We start from the raw sequence: 19,094 nt of genomic DNA, 5'->3' as shown, positions 1-19,094 counted from the left end.
GGAGAAGAAGAAGAAGGAGAAGAAGAAGAAAGAGATGTAGGAGAAGGAGAAGAAAAGGAGGAAAGAGAAGAAGAGGAGGAAGAAGAAGGAGAAGAAGAAGTAGACGAAGAATAGGAAGAAGGAGAAAAAGAAGAAGAGGAAGAAGACGAAGAGGAAAAAGGAGAAGAAGAAGAAGAGGAGGAGGAAGAAGAAGAAGGAGAAGGAGAAGAAGTAGAAGAAGAGGAAGGAGAAGAAGGAGGAGAAGAAGAAGAAGTAGAAGAAGAGGAAGGAGAAGACGAAGAAGAAGAGGAAGATGAAGAAGAAGAGGAAGATAAAGAACAAGAGGAAGAAGAAGGAGAAGAGGAAGAAGAAGGTGAAGAAGAAGAAGAGGAAGAAGGAAAAGAAGAAGAAGGAGAAGAAGAAGAGGAGGAAGGAGAAGAAGAAGAAGAGGAGGAAGAAGAAGAAGAATTGCTGTGGATTAAACCTGAGGAAAGTTGGACAACTTCTATAAAGCAATCCAGAAAGGTGTTTATCTGGAAGCATGCTGTGGACATTCATTCGTAACCAAGAAGGAAATTAATATACATTGTAGGATGAACTATGCTCCTTTGTTTGTGGTGCTCTGGGATTTTAAAAGAAAGAAGGTAGTATAATTTTCTTTAGTTATCACTACAGAAAGTTGTTTTCTTTGGTGCACCTGTTCATCTGAAAAGAGCACCACTTTTTTTCATTTTACAATAAACTGTTTATTTTATGAACCTATAGACTATGGTGCATTAATATACCACCCTGGTGAATGCAGAAGACATTTTTTGGCACCATTATTGTTGCCAAATTGATGATTTTCTTCTGCAGCCTGCACAAACCATTTTGAGCTGTCCTTTCCTACAAGGGGTGTGGCAGTGTGGTAACACATTGACTGTGTCATATCCAGGGTACAGCTCAACACAGTAACAGGTCTATATAACAGTTATTGCATGTGCCACATGGCTGATATGTCTGAGGGGTGTATACAGGTAAGTGCATGGTTGCTGATGTAAGTGGCTCTTGTACAGTGGACAATGGTAAGTGTACTGGGTGGCACACACCACAAGTTTGTGAATAACACACACAGAGGCCTTTGTGTTGGTGCAACACACAGAGTACTGTTCACATGGATGTACTTCACTTTGTAGAGTACTCAGTTTTGCAAATGTAATTCCACCAAGACCAAATTGCCAAAACCTCAAATCACTTAATCAGTCCGCCAAATATCATGTCACTGAAAATAGTAGTGGTGGCATAAATGTCCTGTTCCCCACTGTAGTGGAATCCTGGGGTTGGTATGAATAGTTGTGGTGGTGTGGGAGGGTACAGCTCCTCACATTGGAGGGTGTGGGGTGGCGTAGACCCACACCTAGTTAGACTGACAACTACTTAACCTCTTAACATAGACTCAACAGTATAACAGCACACTACTTGTGGGGATATGCACAACACTACCCCCAATGTGGGGGGCTGTACCTCCAATGACCACCACCGACTATATATACTAACTCTAGTATCGCTGTACAGCTGGAAAAAGGGCATTTACACTGCCACTACTAGTTTTGGTGAAATGAGATTCCACAAGATGCATTTGCAATTTCAGCTTTTCCCAATTTGGTCTCGGTCAAATAAACACCTGGGAAATGGTTTTAATGCAAAGTGATGTAGATCGCTACACACACACACACACACACACACACACACACACACACACACACACACACACACACACACACACACACTTGCCAACACTGAGATTAGAACCCCTACCTATGTAGTTATTGCTACTAATGTGTTCTGCCTTAATTGCACACACCACAGAGCTTGTAGGGTGAGGTGTGTTCCAAGGTTCCAGTAAAATGGACTACATCAGGCCTTGTACAGTATGGCAATGGGGGATGTACTGGGTGTGAATAGACACAACATACTATAATATACTGACATATACACATTGACAAACACATACAGTCATACACATTTGACACACCTGGGTTTAGCAGCCCTGACTATCCTGTCAGTCACAGCATACTGTTACATAGTTCATGCACACAGCACAGGCCTTATTGGGCTAAAGATTGTTGTCAGATAATTGTGAGGTTGATGGAGACAGCAGACCATATACAGTGGACCTTGGGACATGTAGTGGGAGCGCCACTGTCTAAAATGTGAGAGCCACCCTCCAAGTGGACATAATACTCATTCAAACACACGATACTGTACTGACATACAAATTATCACAGATTTGGGCTTCCTCAGATTAGAACCCCTGGCTATGTAGTTCTTGCTACTACAGTGACACGCCTTTACTGTATGCAACACAGACTGTAAGGTGATGACTGTTCCATGGCTCCTGTACTGTGGCTGACATCACCAGCCCTTGTACAGTATGGCAATGTGCAGTGTGTGTGATGACTAAGTCCTCATAAAACTACCTTAACCACTCTGTATCCAACAGTCCTTGTTCTGTCTAGCAACAAAATAAACAGCACTTGCAGGTCATGAATCCAGGACCCTGCATACCATAGTCAAAGCAATTTACCAATAAGCCATCTCAGATGTATGGTTTAGGATGTTTTCTCAAACATACCCCACTTTACAGCTAGTTTACAATACGGAAGAGGCACTGTGCAATTAGGAAGGATTGGTATCTACAAATAGATATCTGAAAAGGAACATATACATAGAGAGATATGTCTGGAGATACATATATGTGTATAACAATATATAGATATATTACCAATAAATACTGAGGTGTATGTATATATATATATATATATATATATATATATATATATATATATATATATATACATGCATATATGCCTCAGAATATATCTGCATATATGTCTAAGAATGCCCATACAAACATGTGCTGCTGATAGACCACACATAACTGGGTCAGCATGCACATTTGGATACAAAAGGACCCATGACACACACATCTGCCCCCCCCCCCCACAGTCCAAATAAATAAGTGAACAATACACTGCTACATCATGACAGGCCATACACAATGGCCAGACATACAACAACCTCTTAGCAAAACAACTAAAATGACTGAACATGGGAAAGAGTAATACAACCATCCAGTAATTCATAAACTGCCATACAACTCTTCCTATGCCTCATCCTTAGCCTTGGCTATGTCTCTCTCTGCCATGCACCTCATCTTCTCACACTCCTGTCTACTTTCCTCATCTCTCTGACAGTCCTACTCCTTCTTCCCCGTCCTCTTTCTCTGTATACTGTCTTGTACTTCCTCAGTCCACCACCAGGTCTCCTTGTACTACTTCCTCCATCCATGTCACACCAAGCACCTTTCTAGCCATCTCCCTTAGTAGCTCTGCTGTGCTTCACCCGGTATGTGGTAAATTGACAGTGCCACCCAGTGTCTGTCTTAATTCTTCCTTGAACTCCACCTCACAATCACCCTTTTCCAATTCACACCATGTTGATCCTTGCTGCTGAACTCACACTCCGCCTCTTCATGATCACTAACATCATCCTACTGACCAACATTCTATGCTGCCTAAATACACTTTCCCCATCACCACTTTACAATCTCCAATCTCCTTCAAACTGGCCCTCCTACACTGGATATATTCCACCTGTGTGCATCTTACTACAGTCTTGTAACTCACCCTATGCTCCTCCTTCGTGCTATAATACATATTCACAATGGCCATGTCCATCTGTTTTGCATACCCACTACCATCTCACCATCTGCATTCCTTTTAACACCATGCATACCCATCACTTCCATAGATCCTCTGTTCCCTTCACCAACATGTCCATTGACATCTGCTGCAATGACCACTCTGCCACCCTTGGGTACAATCATCACCACATCATACAAATGACTTCATATTTCTCTTTGTCATCCATCACACAACCAAGTTGTGTAGCATATGAGCCCCCAGCAACCTTGGGGCACACACCCCAATACAACACCAGGACACAGAGGTCAACATGTTGGAGGTGGGTGGCACCCACACAATGGACAGGGAGCATGCAGGTAAGGGCCCAGTGGGGATTAGTACACTAATCTATCAGACATACATGTATCTGTATTGTATCTACATCTATGTGTCAGGTCCAACTGCAATTGTGGATGGGGTTTTCTAATGCACAAAGATGCACATCTATGGTGAGGACAGAACATTGTGTATTATTGGGGTTAGTACTGTAAATGTGCAGATATGCTGCATCCATCCTGTACTGAGACCACATTTGAGTCTGCTGACAATACCTCCCTCTCACAACTACCTAAGACCCTCTGGTCTGCATATGGGACAGCAGCCTGAAGCTGGTGAGTATGACATTGTCCTGTTGCCTGGCAATACTCCAGGCATGTGAAGAGCATGCAATTTACCATGCACACAACTATCAGTAATAGCTATATTGCTTTATGTAATAGCTATATTGCTTTATGTGCATGTTCACTTGTGGTGTGGTTAACTGCATTGCATCATAGTGGTCACCACTGGAGCCTATCTGACCTGAATTCTACATTCCAATATCATACCTCACAACTTGTCAGTGCCAAGACGTCTGGACAGAGGCCAGAAAAATGGGCTGGACAAACGACCTAAGGTAGGGACATGTGTGACACATTAGTGGTATACGGTGTATATAAATTGCGTACATACCCCTGTTAAGATGCAAGGTGTTCCTGTTGCATACAAATTAGGATCACAGTATGTCAGTCCACACCTCTTCCAGCCTTTAATGTGACCCATAACATGAACAGTTTACATGGAAAACCAAGCATCTGGACACATATATTGCACCTACAAAGCTGGCCACCTATGAGGGTGGCAGACATCATATCAGCATGATGTTTCAGTCAGGTATTGTACCTCATGTTGCCATATGTGTCAGTACACTCACTGTGGCCTATTTGGTTACAATATCACATACATGGCCATTGTTAAGGCACACAGACTACTTCCAACCACGTCTCTGGATATTCCAGGCACATCTGTACACAGGACTGTACAATGGTTTAACTTGCTGCATGTGAGGCAGATGCTGTTACCACACTGTATAAAGTAATGGCAGTGGGAGGTGGTCACCAGCCGTCTATGGTACACACATCAAAATGGTATAAGTCACGCAAGATATGATCTTCACACATAAACAGTTGCCAGTATTGGGATTAGAACTCCTGCTTATCTAGTTATTTCTATTATAGTGCTATACAATTATTAGACATGCCACAGAGCTTATACATTTCCACCTAGTTCAAAGGTACTTCTAAGGTGGATGACATCAATGGGACTACTATATTGGAATGAGGGGAAGTGTAAAGGGTAGTACACAGGTCAAAAATGGTGTAAACCACACACGACATGATTCTCACACAAACACATCCAAACAGTTGCGGATAGGGACAGTAGAACTCCTGCCTATCTAGTTATTTCCACTATAGTGCTGTGCAGTTATCAGATGTGCAACAGAGCTTATACATTTTCACCTACTCCAAAGGTACTTCTAAGGTGGATGACATCAACAGGACTACTAAATTGGAGGGAGGAGAAGTGTAAAGGGTAGTACATAGGTCAAAAATGGTGTAACCCACACACTACATGATTCTCTCTCTCACACACACACACACATCCAAACAGTTGGCAGTAAGGAGATTAGAACTCCTGCTTATCTAGTTATTTCTACCAGAGTGCTACTCAGTTATCAGACATGCCACAGAGTTTATACATTTCCTACTCAAAAGGTACTTCTGAGGTGGATGACATCAACAGGACTACTAAACTGGAGTGAGGGGAAGTGTAAAGGGTAGTTCACAGGTCAAAAATGGTATAACCCACCACTACATGATTCTCACACACACAGTCACCAGTAGTGTGATTAGAACTCCTGCCTATCTAGTTATTTCTACTATAGTGCTACGCAGTTATCAGATGCACCACAGAACGTATACATGTTCACCTAGTCCAAAGGTACTTCTAAGGTGGATGACATCAACAGGACTACTAGATTGGGGTGAGGGGAAGTGTGAAGGGTAGTACACAAGTCAAAAATGGTATAAGCCAGACAGTACAAGATACACACATACACACACACTTGCCAGTATTGGGATTAGAACTCCTGTCTATCTAGTTATGTCTACTACAGTGTTATGCAGTTATCGCACATGCTACAGAGTTTACTGGGCTGAGAGTTGGCCAAAGGTGCTGATATGGGGAAAGGCTGATAAAGTAGGGCAGTGGGTGGGAAACATATCAAAATACTACTACTTACAAACATACATACCCACACACACATTTGCTGGAAGAGCAGAATCCCTGCCAACCTAGTAATTTGTACTATGGTGTTAAGCATTTATCACACGCACTACAGAGCTCACAGGGCTGACAGCTGGCCAAAGTTGCTGATAAGGGACTGACATCATCTGCACTGATAAGGTGGGGTACTGTGAGGAGTCATGGGTGGGAATGACATAAAACCGTTTCACCTATAAACAAACACACAACTTCCTCAGTCTTGCACACACAACTGTTTCTCTCACACACACACACACAGACACACACACACACACACACTTCTACATTTGCCAGGACTGAGATTAGAGCTCCTACCTAACTAGTTATTTGTACTATCTTGTCATCCAGTTATCGCATGTGCCACGGAGCTTATGGGGCTGAGACTTGACGGAAGGAACTTCTAAGATGACTGATATCTGCAGGGCTGCTAAAGTAGGAAAAGTGGAGGTGTGCTGGGTTTGAATGGACCCAAAAGCTTTTAGTTGTGAACACAAACACACACACGCACGCGCACACACACACATACACACACACACACACACACACACACACACACACACACACACACACACACACACACACACACACAGACACACACACACACACTTTTACATTTGTCAGGACTGAGATTAGATCTCCTACCTAACTAGTTATTTGTACTATCTTGTTATGCAATTATCACATGCACCACAGAGCTTATGGGGCTGGGCCTAAAAAAGTGACTGCTATGGTGACAAACATCTTCAGGACTGCTAAGGTGGGGCAATGGAAAATGCACTAGGTGGAGAAAGCATTCTTAGATCCTACTGACATTTCTCTAAGTGTATGAGCATGCCCAGTGTGTCCTTCTATAGTACATGTATGACTCCATTCCAGGGACTGTTGTACTCCAGCTCTGTTTGTTTTGTGCAACAGCCATACCTGTCAACCTGTTGGTGCAGGATATCTGTAGATAACCTGTCAACCTGTTAGTGCAGGATATCTGGAGATAGCCTATCAAAATGTGGGGACAATGGGTCATGCAATGATTGTGACAATTTCTCTCAGTAATGTATGGGTTGCAAGAGTTACAGGGCTGGTTTTAGCAGACATCTGTCATATATGGCATTTGACACTGCCATGTACATTTTCAGTACCTGGTGACATACCTCCTCAAATCATCACAGTAATTTACCAGAGGAATACAGGATAGATGATGCACATACAAGGTGCTATGCATTCTTGCACTATCCAGCCTGTTGATGGGTGTGCCTACAAGCAAAAGACTGCTGGTGCTGTAGAAATGGTCCAGCACCTTGGGGATATACTACAATGGTGGAATCTCTGTGCATTTATGTTCTGGCCTGGTCTGATTTCCAGTCCACAGTTGGGTAATATAAATCAGAGAGAATCAGTGTGACAGGCAGACTCCAGATATATTTGTAGGGGATAGGATATGTGGGGGGGGTGTCCTGGGCAGATATGTTTGGCTATAGCTACCAGTACTTTGCATTGGGCTCCCCTCAATGGTTGACTAGACTTGGAGGGTCTTGTGTGTGTCAAACTGTTTGACCAGCCTGGAAGTGTCTGTCACACATATATGTATGGCCCACCTCATTTTGCTTGGATGGCCACATGTTGTGGTCAGGATGTTGCATAGTATGAGTGATCAGGGAGGGGTGTGTTACTCCCCATGGCTGTGGCCCAGGGTTCTGTGGGTGCGGACATGTCACCATCTTCCAGGGTTAGGCCTGCCTGGAGTGGGTGCATTCCCATGTTTATTTATTTATTTTATTTTTTTATTTTACATTTGTTGACTGGGCTGGTCTAACTGTATATATGTCCATTTTCAGTAGAGGCCCGGAGAGAAAAGCTCCAAGCATAGGCAGTGACAAAGCATACAATATATATCAATCATAAAATGAGTTATAGTACATTGTTTAAATTGTAGGTACGATAAACTTGTACAGAGTTTTTTAGTGTGTTTAAGCCAAGATCAAATAAAGAGAAACAAACAAACAACATTTGAGAGCTAAAAAAAATATGGAGATTGCAAAATATTAAAATTATATATATATATTTTTTGGAAGAACCCCCACTTTGACATCAATGTATGTGACCTATGACCCCCCCAGTTATTTGTTTACACTCCATGCCCTGCCTGTCGACTGTATGGAGTATCACAGAATGTCCACATCCATGACTCATATATCTTGTTGGTTACCCAAACAAGTGTGGTTTTCCAGCACAAGTGTTTTGCAAGTCACTCAGGGTTGAAGTCAGATATTACAGACATTTGCATTGCAGTTTCAGACTTCGTACCCATCACACATTCCATGCTACTACAAATCATTCCATCAACTTTATAACATTAATAGAGCAGTATTTCACAGGTGTCCTTCTCTTTGGACCTTCATCACTCCATTATTCATGGCTTTGTCCCAATTTCTGGCTTCCCGAGGCTAGCAGTTTTGCTCCTAGCAGTTGTCAGCATGGCCTTTCTTTGCATTTTGTGGCCTGTGTTATGTTGTTGTTGTGGATCCCATGACACTCCCTGAATGGCATTGTGGGTGGGGCATAGGCATTTGTCAGAGGCCTGTAGGCCAGGTGTGACAGTTGCAGGCCATTTGTAGCAGGGTAGTGCATCCTGATGATCATATGTTCCCAGGCTGCAGGCAGGAGACACCCCTGGGATAGCAACAGTGAGTTGACTGTGGGTGTTACTGACAACTGCTTCCTGTTACTATTGCGCCATCAGTCTGGGTGACAGCTAGATGCTGCTTAAGTCTAGGAACATGTTACTGCATTTCTATGGGACTATGGGGGGGTGACACAACTGTACACGTTACACATCTGCACAGACTGTGCTGATATTTGCTTAACATTTTAGTCCCATGTAGCATGGTGGTGTGCCCTATCTTTCAGACTACGGGCATAACAGTATCAACCACAGGTTAGATTGTTCTGGCATAGACATTTGTAGTTACAGACATCTTACCTTTCAAAGCTATACTGCCACTGCCAGACCTGCTGTGATATCACTGTGTAAGAGTCTGTGGGTGGGGATTTCATGTGTTTCGCCAGGTGGGGGCTTTTACCAGGCATTTCTGTATGGTTGTGAACAGCTGATCTATTGTGTGTATTAGTGGTGGGTATAGGACCCTCACTTTGACATCCATGCATGTGATCTATGACCCCCCCCCCAGTTATTTGGCTCACAACATATACTGCAGTGCTATTTGTTGACTAGAGTGGTACTGCATGGTGTGTGTAAGGCAGTACTGGGGATACACATCCTGCTGTCCCACAGAGCTGTCAGTTGTCTGCTGCTATCCCAGTTAACCACCCCATTCCCTTACATGCTTGATCAATACCATAGATATGCTATTGGAAATGTCCACCCCATTATTTTAATTTGTTACAGAGACTGGCTTACCTTGTGCCTGCATCTGTTGTGAGAGTGCTGCTTGAGGGCTGACTATGTTGAATGCACATGATACACTGCCTATACATGGTCGGGTATAGGTGGTGTGATGTTTGGCATCCATTTTACTTTATGTGTGAATCAGAGAGAGAGAGAGAGAGAGAGAGATCAGTCCCTGGGGCCCTACAATGTCAGTGTATGTGCTATGTGTTGCCTCTGCCAAGGCCAGGGCATATTGGGCATGCCTCTGTCTGCCTACAGGGGCAGGCTCAGGATGTTCCTCCTCTGAGTCACTCTGTGCCTGTAGAGGCCCTGGCAATGGTGGGGGGCTGTGTGGCCCGTACCCATTTTGTTCCTGCTGCAGCAATTTCTCATATTGTGTAGCATGGCACATACTATGAACATGTGTGCACATGTGGCTGGAGAGTACTGCAAGGCTCCACCAGATATGTCAAGGCAACATAACCATGACTTGAGCATCCTAAGCACATGCTCTATAATGATCCTGGTTTGTGCGTGTGCCTCATTATGGCATTCTTGTGTGGGTGTGTGTGCATTTCTGATGGGTGTCATCATCCACGGCTCCAGTGTGTAGCCAGCATCCCCCAATAAATGGCCATATGGGATGTACCCCTGGCAAACCACTGATACAGCTGTGAGGAATGTCAGATGTGGGAGTCATGATAGCTTCCAGGGCAGCCAGCACACACATTCATGATAACACCCTGGTCATAGCACACAACCTGGCAGTTGAAGTGGAACACCTTGCAGTTTATGTAGACCCGACCCTGGTCACCAGGTGGCGCTTTGATGTGGATGTGCGTGCAGTCTATGGCACCCAGTATCTCCAGGTAGTCTGCTACACAATGGAAGAGGCTCATATTGCAAACCAGCTCCTCACGGGTGCTGGGGAATTTAATGTGCTCCATGGCATGTGTTCACATGGCATCCAGGAACTGGTGGAGTATCCTGGACGCAGATGCCTGTGTGACCCCCATGATATCCCCAGTTGCTCTTTAGAAAGTACCTGTAGCTAGTATTCTTAGAGCTACACATACCTTGGTATCCACTGGGATGGGTTCCCCCCTGTTTGTTGTGGATGTGAGGCGAGGCTTACACAGTTCCACAATTTGCTGCAGTATGTCCCTGTCCACCCTGTAGTGCTCTACTATCTCCAGATCATGTAGCCCCTGGTAGGTTACCCTGGGCCTGAACACTCTTCTCCTCCTCCTCATAAGCCTGGGGTGGTTGTCAGCATTGTCTTCTTCACCACCCTCAGCCTCTTCCACACACTGATGTATGAGAGCAACAGCAGCCCCTAACATTTTGGTAGTTTTGTCAGGTAAAATATCCCCATCTGTGTACACCAGCGGTGTAGAGTTTGTGGGAAAAAACAGACTACAAGGTGTTTGCATAGTTTATAGTGGTGTGCTGCAGATGCTGCCTGTGTGATTGGGTGAGTATGATAAATTCCACATGCCAGCTCTATTACTTGTATTTGAGTGCCTCTATTCTGCTATTTCCCATTTTTTCTTGTTCCACTTGCTATTTCTTGTATTTTTTTAGTTTTGTGGTTTAAATCCCGGTGCATGCCGCGCACACCTGTTTAGGCAAGGTAAACAAGGCTATACAGCCTCGGACACACCGCCTTGCTGACATATGCACAGTGCTACCATTTCCTCTGTTTTTTTGAGGGGGGTTAAGTCCCAGTGCGTGGCGTGCACACCCGTTTAGCTAAAATAAACACATTGTAGCAGAACTGTCTCTCCCTGGACGCAAACACATTCTTCATTTCATGGTGTAAGACATTACAGCCTCAGGCACACACCCCTTGCTTAGCTGTGCTTAGCAATGCGCAAACCTGGGCAACAGTGCTCCAATGTGCTTACAGCAAGCATCACACATCCCCTTTTGATGTAATTTACTTTTCCTGCTTATACAGCCGCATTAGAGCACCTACACGGTTAGGTGCAGTCTGACACTTAGAAGAAATTTTTGATTCAGTAAGATTCCCTTCATTTGCATACCCCATTGCCTTACTCCATAGTTACTGCACTCACACTGAGCCTTTCCCCCTTAGCAACCACTGTTCCCTGGTATGGTTTTCATTCTGCATGCCATTGACTATAAAGGCAAAATGCAGATTTCCCTTAAAATTGCTTCCCCCCCTTTTTTTATTTTATTTTCAGCATGATCCCATTTCCGTGCCACTGCCCTACTCTTAACCGGCCGAGCTCAGCCAAAAAAAAAGTTTTATTTTATAAAATGTAAGCTATTTTTCATGCCAATGGCCATATATTTGGCCATTGGCATGCCTACTAAAGGTAATACACACTTTCTTTTGAGCTGTCATGCCTCCATTTTATACTTTGCAGAAATGTATTCAGCTACTAGCTGAATACATTTCTGCTTTGTACACTGTTCAGGCACGGACAATTGCCTACTTCCTGGATCGCTAATTCACCTCATTTGCATGGTTTTTACCAGCAAATGAGGTAATTAGCAGTGGTGTCCATGCCGGAATAGTGTAGGAGCACTCATGCACATCCCGGGAGCTCAATCCTGGATCGCTCGTCGGCCATATTTCATGCAACAGCTCTTGCACTATTCCTGCACTCTGTGAAGAGCTTGCTGAATCCAGCCGTCTGTCTGCCTTTTTAGGGGCAGCTGGCTGACTGTCAGGAAAACTGCAGCCAATAACACACACATCCTGCAAGGCAGACAAAACTGGAGGAATGGGTGCAGGCGCTGGAAATTCCTTCTGTAAAACTCATAGTAGTTTCTGGGGGACTGACAAACATCAATATTCTTTCAATGAAGACACTGGCATATTCTAGAAATAGTCTCAGAGAAAGAGAACCTCCCACAGGGAGAATCAAAATCTGAACCCTCCTCTGAGTCTAAATCAGAAAGCAGAGGATAAAAAAATCCTGTAATCTGTCTATATTCAGACTCTTGAATCTCTTCAGGAAAGGAAGTACCCCTCTTCCATTTACCACTACTACCTTAAGGATCAAAAATCTGAATTAAACACTGAGCCAGACCTAGTAAACTATTCCTGTGTAAGGAAATTTGAGGCGTAGATGCATGTTTAGTTGTTTAGTTGTTTGCTTCTGTTTGACAGTAAAAATGAGGTATTAGTAGCAGCAGCAGCTTCCCTAGGGATGGGCACAACATTCTAATAAAACAGAGAGCCTTCCCTGTTCTCTCTCCCAGGACAGACAACAGTGGCTCTCCATTTACCACTGAGGTGACTCCAGCAGTCGCACAGGATGTAGCTAACCCCGGTCCATAATGGCCATAGGTGCTACACCAAAGTGATTCAGGGTAAAAGATGAGTGGTATGAGGCACAACGATTGGATATAGCAGTCACTCACCTGTGACTGAGGAAAATTGCTATCTTGTTGTGGTGGCAATGGCTGTTTGCTTAACTTTTTCCTTTTGTGGCTGGAAGAAGAAATGGCCATGGAGCAGAAAGTTTGTTCCATAGTCAAGCTGAAAACAGTACCTCTTTTCCAGGAAAAAGAAGCAGCAAATGCCGGTAAAAATAAAAAGCCTTGAAAAGCCACATTTTCGCAGAGAAACACAGTAAAAAGCACTTTAAAATACTATGCCAGCCCCACAAAGAAAAATAAACACAATTTATCCACAGTAAAACGTTCTTCAATTACTTTAAACAACTCTTAAATTGAGAGGAAAAAATAGCACTTCTGTTTCAGAGTCCAGTACAGCCTCCTGACAGTGTATTAAAATACAAACTCCTAGCTTTAAAATAACTTTCCTGAAGAGGAAAGTATAAATAATAAGGACAAATATTAAATTGATTTTTTCCCCAAAGGGAACTTATCTGCCCAGCACAAGCTGACTGTCGATTCTCATAAGCCTCAGAGGAGCATACTCTTTAGCAGCAGTAAAGCTCTGAAGGATCCCAAACTTATCTTGTAGTCAGCTCAGTTTGAGCTGCCTGACAGTTTGGCCATGTGGAAGGTGACCTGAAGCTTTAGTAGCTGTCCAGCTGTTATATCCTTGGCAGGATATAACCCATATACCTAAGGCCATTGTAATAGTGATCAATATGATGAACATCTGATACTGTGAACCAGATACACAAAATCTTAAACAAGTCTGATGTGTTTGTCAGTGGGAATGTAATGGGAAACAATCTTTAAAATCTAGCTTTACCACAAAAGTTATTAAAAGAGCCAGAGGTGACAGGGACTGAAGGGACAATATTTTGAACTTTGGAGCCTTTACAAAATGATTGAGAATGGAAAAGTATAGCACAGACCTCCAAGTCCCTTCTCACTTTGGCACCAGTAATATCCTTGAATAAAATCATTCTACTCTGCAGGGACTGTTTCTTTGACTCCACAACACATCAGTTATTTCAAAAGAGGAGGAAACAGTGAAACCTGGGCTACTGGACAATGAAAGCTCCATTGGAAAGGATGGAGGGAATCCTACTGCTAAAGGTAACCCTGTTGAATGATTTTCAGAACCCAACTGTCTGAAACAATGGGGAGCCTCATGAGAAGATAAACACTCAGAGAGCGGAAAATTTTACCAGGGAGGGAGTGGGAACTTGAAAAGGCTGATATTCTTTCTAACGTTTTGGACTGTGCTTGGTTTTTGGAGGCTTTTCTTTTCCTTTCTTTTCTTCATGAAGCCCCTCCCTGTCATTGCCTTTTATGATCCTATTTGTAGACACCTTACACCTTAAACTGATTATTGAAAAACAAAGCTGAGGTGGAAGAAAAAGAAGTTATGTCTTACCATAACATTCCATCTGTGTTGTTCTTCTTCTTTCATTCATCACTGATGGGTTCAGTTCAGAGCCCTCAGAACTGAATTGGCCTTTTTACCAAGCTTGCGCCAGCCCAAAAACTCTTGAGCTAAGTTTCTTCCCAGAATGCCCTTCTCCCTGTTACCTCAGATCAAGTTTAGAAGAGAGAGAGAAGTAAAGCCGAGGCCACTTCTGCGCAAATACCCTAGGACACCATTTGGACCCAAAGCATCCCCCAGGAGCCTTGGAGGGGGAAGGGGGGTGGGAAGTGATGAATGAAAGAAGATGAACACCACAGATGGAATGTTATGGTAAGACATAACTTCTTTATCTGATGTTGTTAATCTTCTTTCCATTCATCACTGATGGGACAGAATCACAAGCTACCTTGAGGTCCATGGGTGGCCCTTATGGAAGAACATTCCTGAGTACCACTGAGCCGAAGGCAACTCTCCCTCTGGAGACCAAGGCCAATTTGTAATGATTGCTAAAGGTATGAGGCTTAGCCCAAGTAGCTGCTGCGGAGATGTCATCCATGGAAGCCCTGGAATGGAAAGCTACAAATGTTGCCATAGATCTAGTGGAGTGAGCTTTAACTTTTGGCATAGGTTCGTTACTGAGGGAATAGATGAAATGTATGCAGTCCCTTAGCCATTTCGATACTGTAACCTTAGAAACAGCATCTCCCATTCTGGGCCCAGAAAAGGAGATGAAAAGCTGATCAGACTTATGGATAAGTTTATTCCTGTCTAGATAAAATCTCAGTTGCCTATGTACATCCAAGCAGTGAAGGCAGTACTCTCCTCTTTTGGAAAATTTCAGAAAGAACACTGGTAGGTCAATGGTCTGGTTAATGGAGAATTCAGAAACAAATTTGGGAAGGAAGGATGGATTCGTCCGAAGTGATACTCTGTCTTTATGGAAGACCTGATAGGGCCTCTTGATACACAATGCCTGCAGCTCTGAGACCCTTCTGGCAGATGTGATGGCTACCAAGAACAAACACTTCCAAGACAAAAACTTCAGGTCACACTTCACGGCAGGTTCAAAAGGTTTTTGAGTCAAAGACTGAAGGACCAAAGTGATGTTTCATGGTTCCACAGGCTGTCTGATAGGAGGCCTGATATGAGAGGTTCTCTTGAGGAAGGCTTTGCATAGACGTAAAGAGATAAGAGGGGTGCCGTCTATACCATTGTGGAAATTAAAAACTGCCACTAGGTGTACTTGTACCGTAGAGGCAAAGGCTCCATTATCAAAAAACATAGCCAAGTACTGAAGTATCGCAGTTACTGGAGCTGAATAAGGGTCTAGCATGTTATCCTTAGACCAGATGGAGAACCTTTTCCATTTATCCTAATAATTTTCTGGTGGATGGTTTATGAGAAGCCAGGATGATATCTCAAACAAGCGAGGAAAGATTAGCATGCCTGGCAACTAATGGAAGTGGAGAAACCAAGCTGTCAGCTTGAGACTGGGCAGATCCGGGTGGCTCAACCCGTGGAGGTAAGTAATCAGATCTGGAAAAGGGTCCAGAATCCACAGTGGGTATGCTAGGTGAGGCCAAAGGAAGGGGAACCAAACTTGTCGAGGGCAGAACAGAGCTATGAGGATCACCTTGCATCTCAGCCGAAGAGCTTTCTTTAGAAATTGTGGAATCGGGGCAATGGGAAGATAGGCGTAAAGATGTCCTGTGGGCCAGTCATGGACTAGAGCGTCCCTTGGGGATTGCCCCTCTGGGGGAAGAAGGGCAAAATAGCTGCTGCACTTGTTGTTTGAAGGAGAGGTGAAAAGACTGCAGCAAGGTTGGCCCCAGTGGCTGAAGATTTCTGTTGCTACTTCGGGGTTGAGGAAACACTCGTGAGGCAGGAGGATGCATCTGCTCAGTTTGTCCACAATTACGTTGGAGCTCCCCGGGATATGTGTTGTTATCAGAAAGCAGTTGAAAGCTATCGCCTACTTCCATATTTTTATGGCTTCTCAACACAGGGGGTAGGACTTGGTTCCTCCTTGCTTGTTGATATACCAGACCACTGACATATTGTCTGACTGGATTGCAATTGTCCTGGAAGGGAGAGCCGAATGAAAAGTCTGCAATGCTAAGAGCAGTGCTCTCAGTTTCAGAACATTGATATGCAGGTGGGCCTCTGAGGTGGACCATGTGCCTTGGACTGTCTTCCCCTGAAAATGCCCCCCCCCCAATCATGGAAGCATCCGTGGTCACAATGGCTCTTGGCTGAGGGGATTGAAATGGATGACTCCAAAGTTCTGTGTCTGGCCTCATCCACCAAAGGAGGTCCTGTTTGCAGGAGTTGGTTATTCATATCTGGTAGTGAAGGGGGTGATGGTTTGGGAACCATTGACAAAGAAGGAGCCACTGCAGGATCCACATATGAAGCTTCACTAGAGGCACTATTGGGATTGAAGCTGCAATAGAACCCAGGGCCTGAAGAACTTCCCTTGCCGAAACTTTTGTGTGACAGAATACTGAACACTGCTCCAATGAATTTTACTTGTGTAGGAGTAAGGTTTGATTTCTCCCAATGTATCGTTATTCCCAACAATTTTGCCAGAGAAAGAGTGCACTGCAGTGCTGTTACCAGAAGGTGCTCATGGGGGCGGTGTGGATCCAGTCTTCTAAATATAGAAACACCCAGAATCCTTGTAGTCTCAAGTGAGCTGTGTCCACTGCTAAGCATTTTGTGAACACTCTGGAGGCTGTAGAGAGTTCGAATAGCAGGGCACAAAATTGATAATGACTAGCCCCTAGCCAGAAGCTAAGCAGACTCCTGGATCGTTTGTCCATCTTAACGTGGTAATATGCATCCCGAAGATCTATTGAGCACATCCAATCGCCTTCTCTCAAAAAAGGGAGAATGGACCGAACCGTGACCATTCGGAATTTGGCTTGAGTGACAGACTTGTTTAAGCTGCTGAGATCCCGGTCTCCAGTCCCTTGTCATTTTTGGCACCAAAAAGAATCTTGAGTAAAATCCAGATCTGCGTTGGTCTGGTGGGGCTGGCTGGATGACTCTTTTTTGAGACAGCTATATTATTTCTGAAGCTGCTGCTTCCCTTTGACTGGGTGGAACATTGGGAAGCTTTCTCTGAAGATTTGGTTGAAAAGAAAGGGGAATGGTGTAACCTCTGGTGACGATACTCTGCACCCAACGATCAGTGGTAATAGATTGCCAGGCTGCTTAGTGCAGAGAGAAATGACCCCCGACTGCTTCCAGAGGTAAGCTATCGGGCTGCCCCTCAGGAGCGCTGGTAAGGCTGTCCAGATGAAGAGTCCCTGGAGCCTTGGTTACAAGGACCCCCTCTGCCTCTGTACGGGCATATTCCAGAATTGTTATCCCCTCTGCCCCTGGGTGTATCATCACCACACGTGGCACAGAAAGTACCCTGAGAGTTTTTGTGACACATTTTCTCACTCCTCTGGTTCCTAGAGAAGGTACGTTGAGGACTGGAAAACCTTAGGCCTACGGCAAACAGGGTCTTTCCATCTTGCTCGCACCTGGCTAGTGTGTCCTTCACTTTGGAGCCAAAAAGGGATGATGCTTCAATGGGAGCATTAAAGCAGTCCATGAGGTCACAAATGCGCATCCAGGCATGACGCCTCATGACAATGCCTGAACCTGCTGCCCTGGCCTCCCCTTCAGTCGCGTGTGAAAGCAACCTCATGGACGAGTTGGCTATTGATTCCAGGGTTGTGAGCTGCGAGGCCACTTTGTCCCTGACCTCATCAGACAACTGTCCTGTGAGTGTCCCAGAGAGTTCGGAGATCAAGTCTCTCTGGAGCCTCGTAAAATATGCCAAATAGTTCAGTATAGCAAAGGTCCCTGATGCAAAAACTTGCTTCCCAAGTCTGCCCACCGCCCGGGACTCCCTGATGGGGGTTGGACAGCAGGACTTTCCTCAGCCAAGTCCTTTTTCGTGGCTGTTGCCAAAACCATAGCATCGACTGGTAACCCCTTGGATCAATGTGGGTTCTCTTTGGGAGGGGAAAGAATTCTGTCAGGTCTCTGAGGGATCGCCTCAATGGAATCAGGGTTCTTCCATGCACACTGCATGATGAGCTGGACATGTTCATCGGCAGGCGGGGTCACCCAAGATGTAGAAGGCCAGGAGCAAAAAGCCTTCAAGATACACAGAATCCTCAGATGAAGGGTTGGAGGTCTTCCAGTCACCTTTCTGTTTTAGCATTTCCAGGATGTCTCCGAATGAGACATCATCAGGAGTTGACCGTGGAGACCCTTCACCATCATCATAATCCATGTCTTCTGTTAAAGACTCCACGGGTGAGTCCATGTGCTTCCTCTTGCACTTCCTCTTTCAAGGGGGCTCCTCAGTGGGGGTCTCTGAGGAGGACTCGGAAGAGCAGGTACCCTGAACAGAGGTGTCCTGTGGCTTCTCTGCCCAGTGTCCTGGGGGGTGGTCTGTGGCAGCTGTAGCTCAGGGGGTGAAAACCAGGGTTCTGACATCACAGGAGTGTTTTCAGAAGCGAGAGCCCTCGCCATCACGTGGAAGGCAGGTCCACCCAAAGAGGGATGGGAGCCCGGAACCGAGAAAGACAACCTTGAAACCGGGGTCACACCCAGCTCCAACGTACCTGACCCCACT

The sequence above is a fragment of the Protopterus annectens genome, chromosome 3.part0 (assembly GCF_019279795.1).
Source record: "Protopterus annectens isolate FY-2018-M chromosome 3.part0, PAN1.0, whole genome shotgun sequence".
Lineage (NCBI taxonomy): Eukaryota > Metazoa > Chordata > Ceratodontiformes > Protopteridae > Protopterus > Protopterus annectens.
This window is presented reverse-complemented; position numbering follows the sequence as displayed.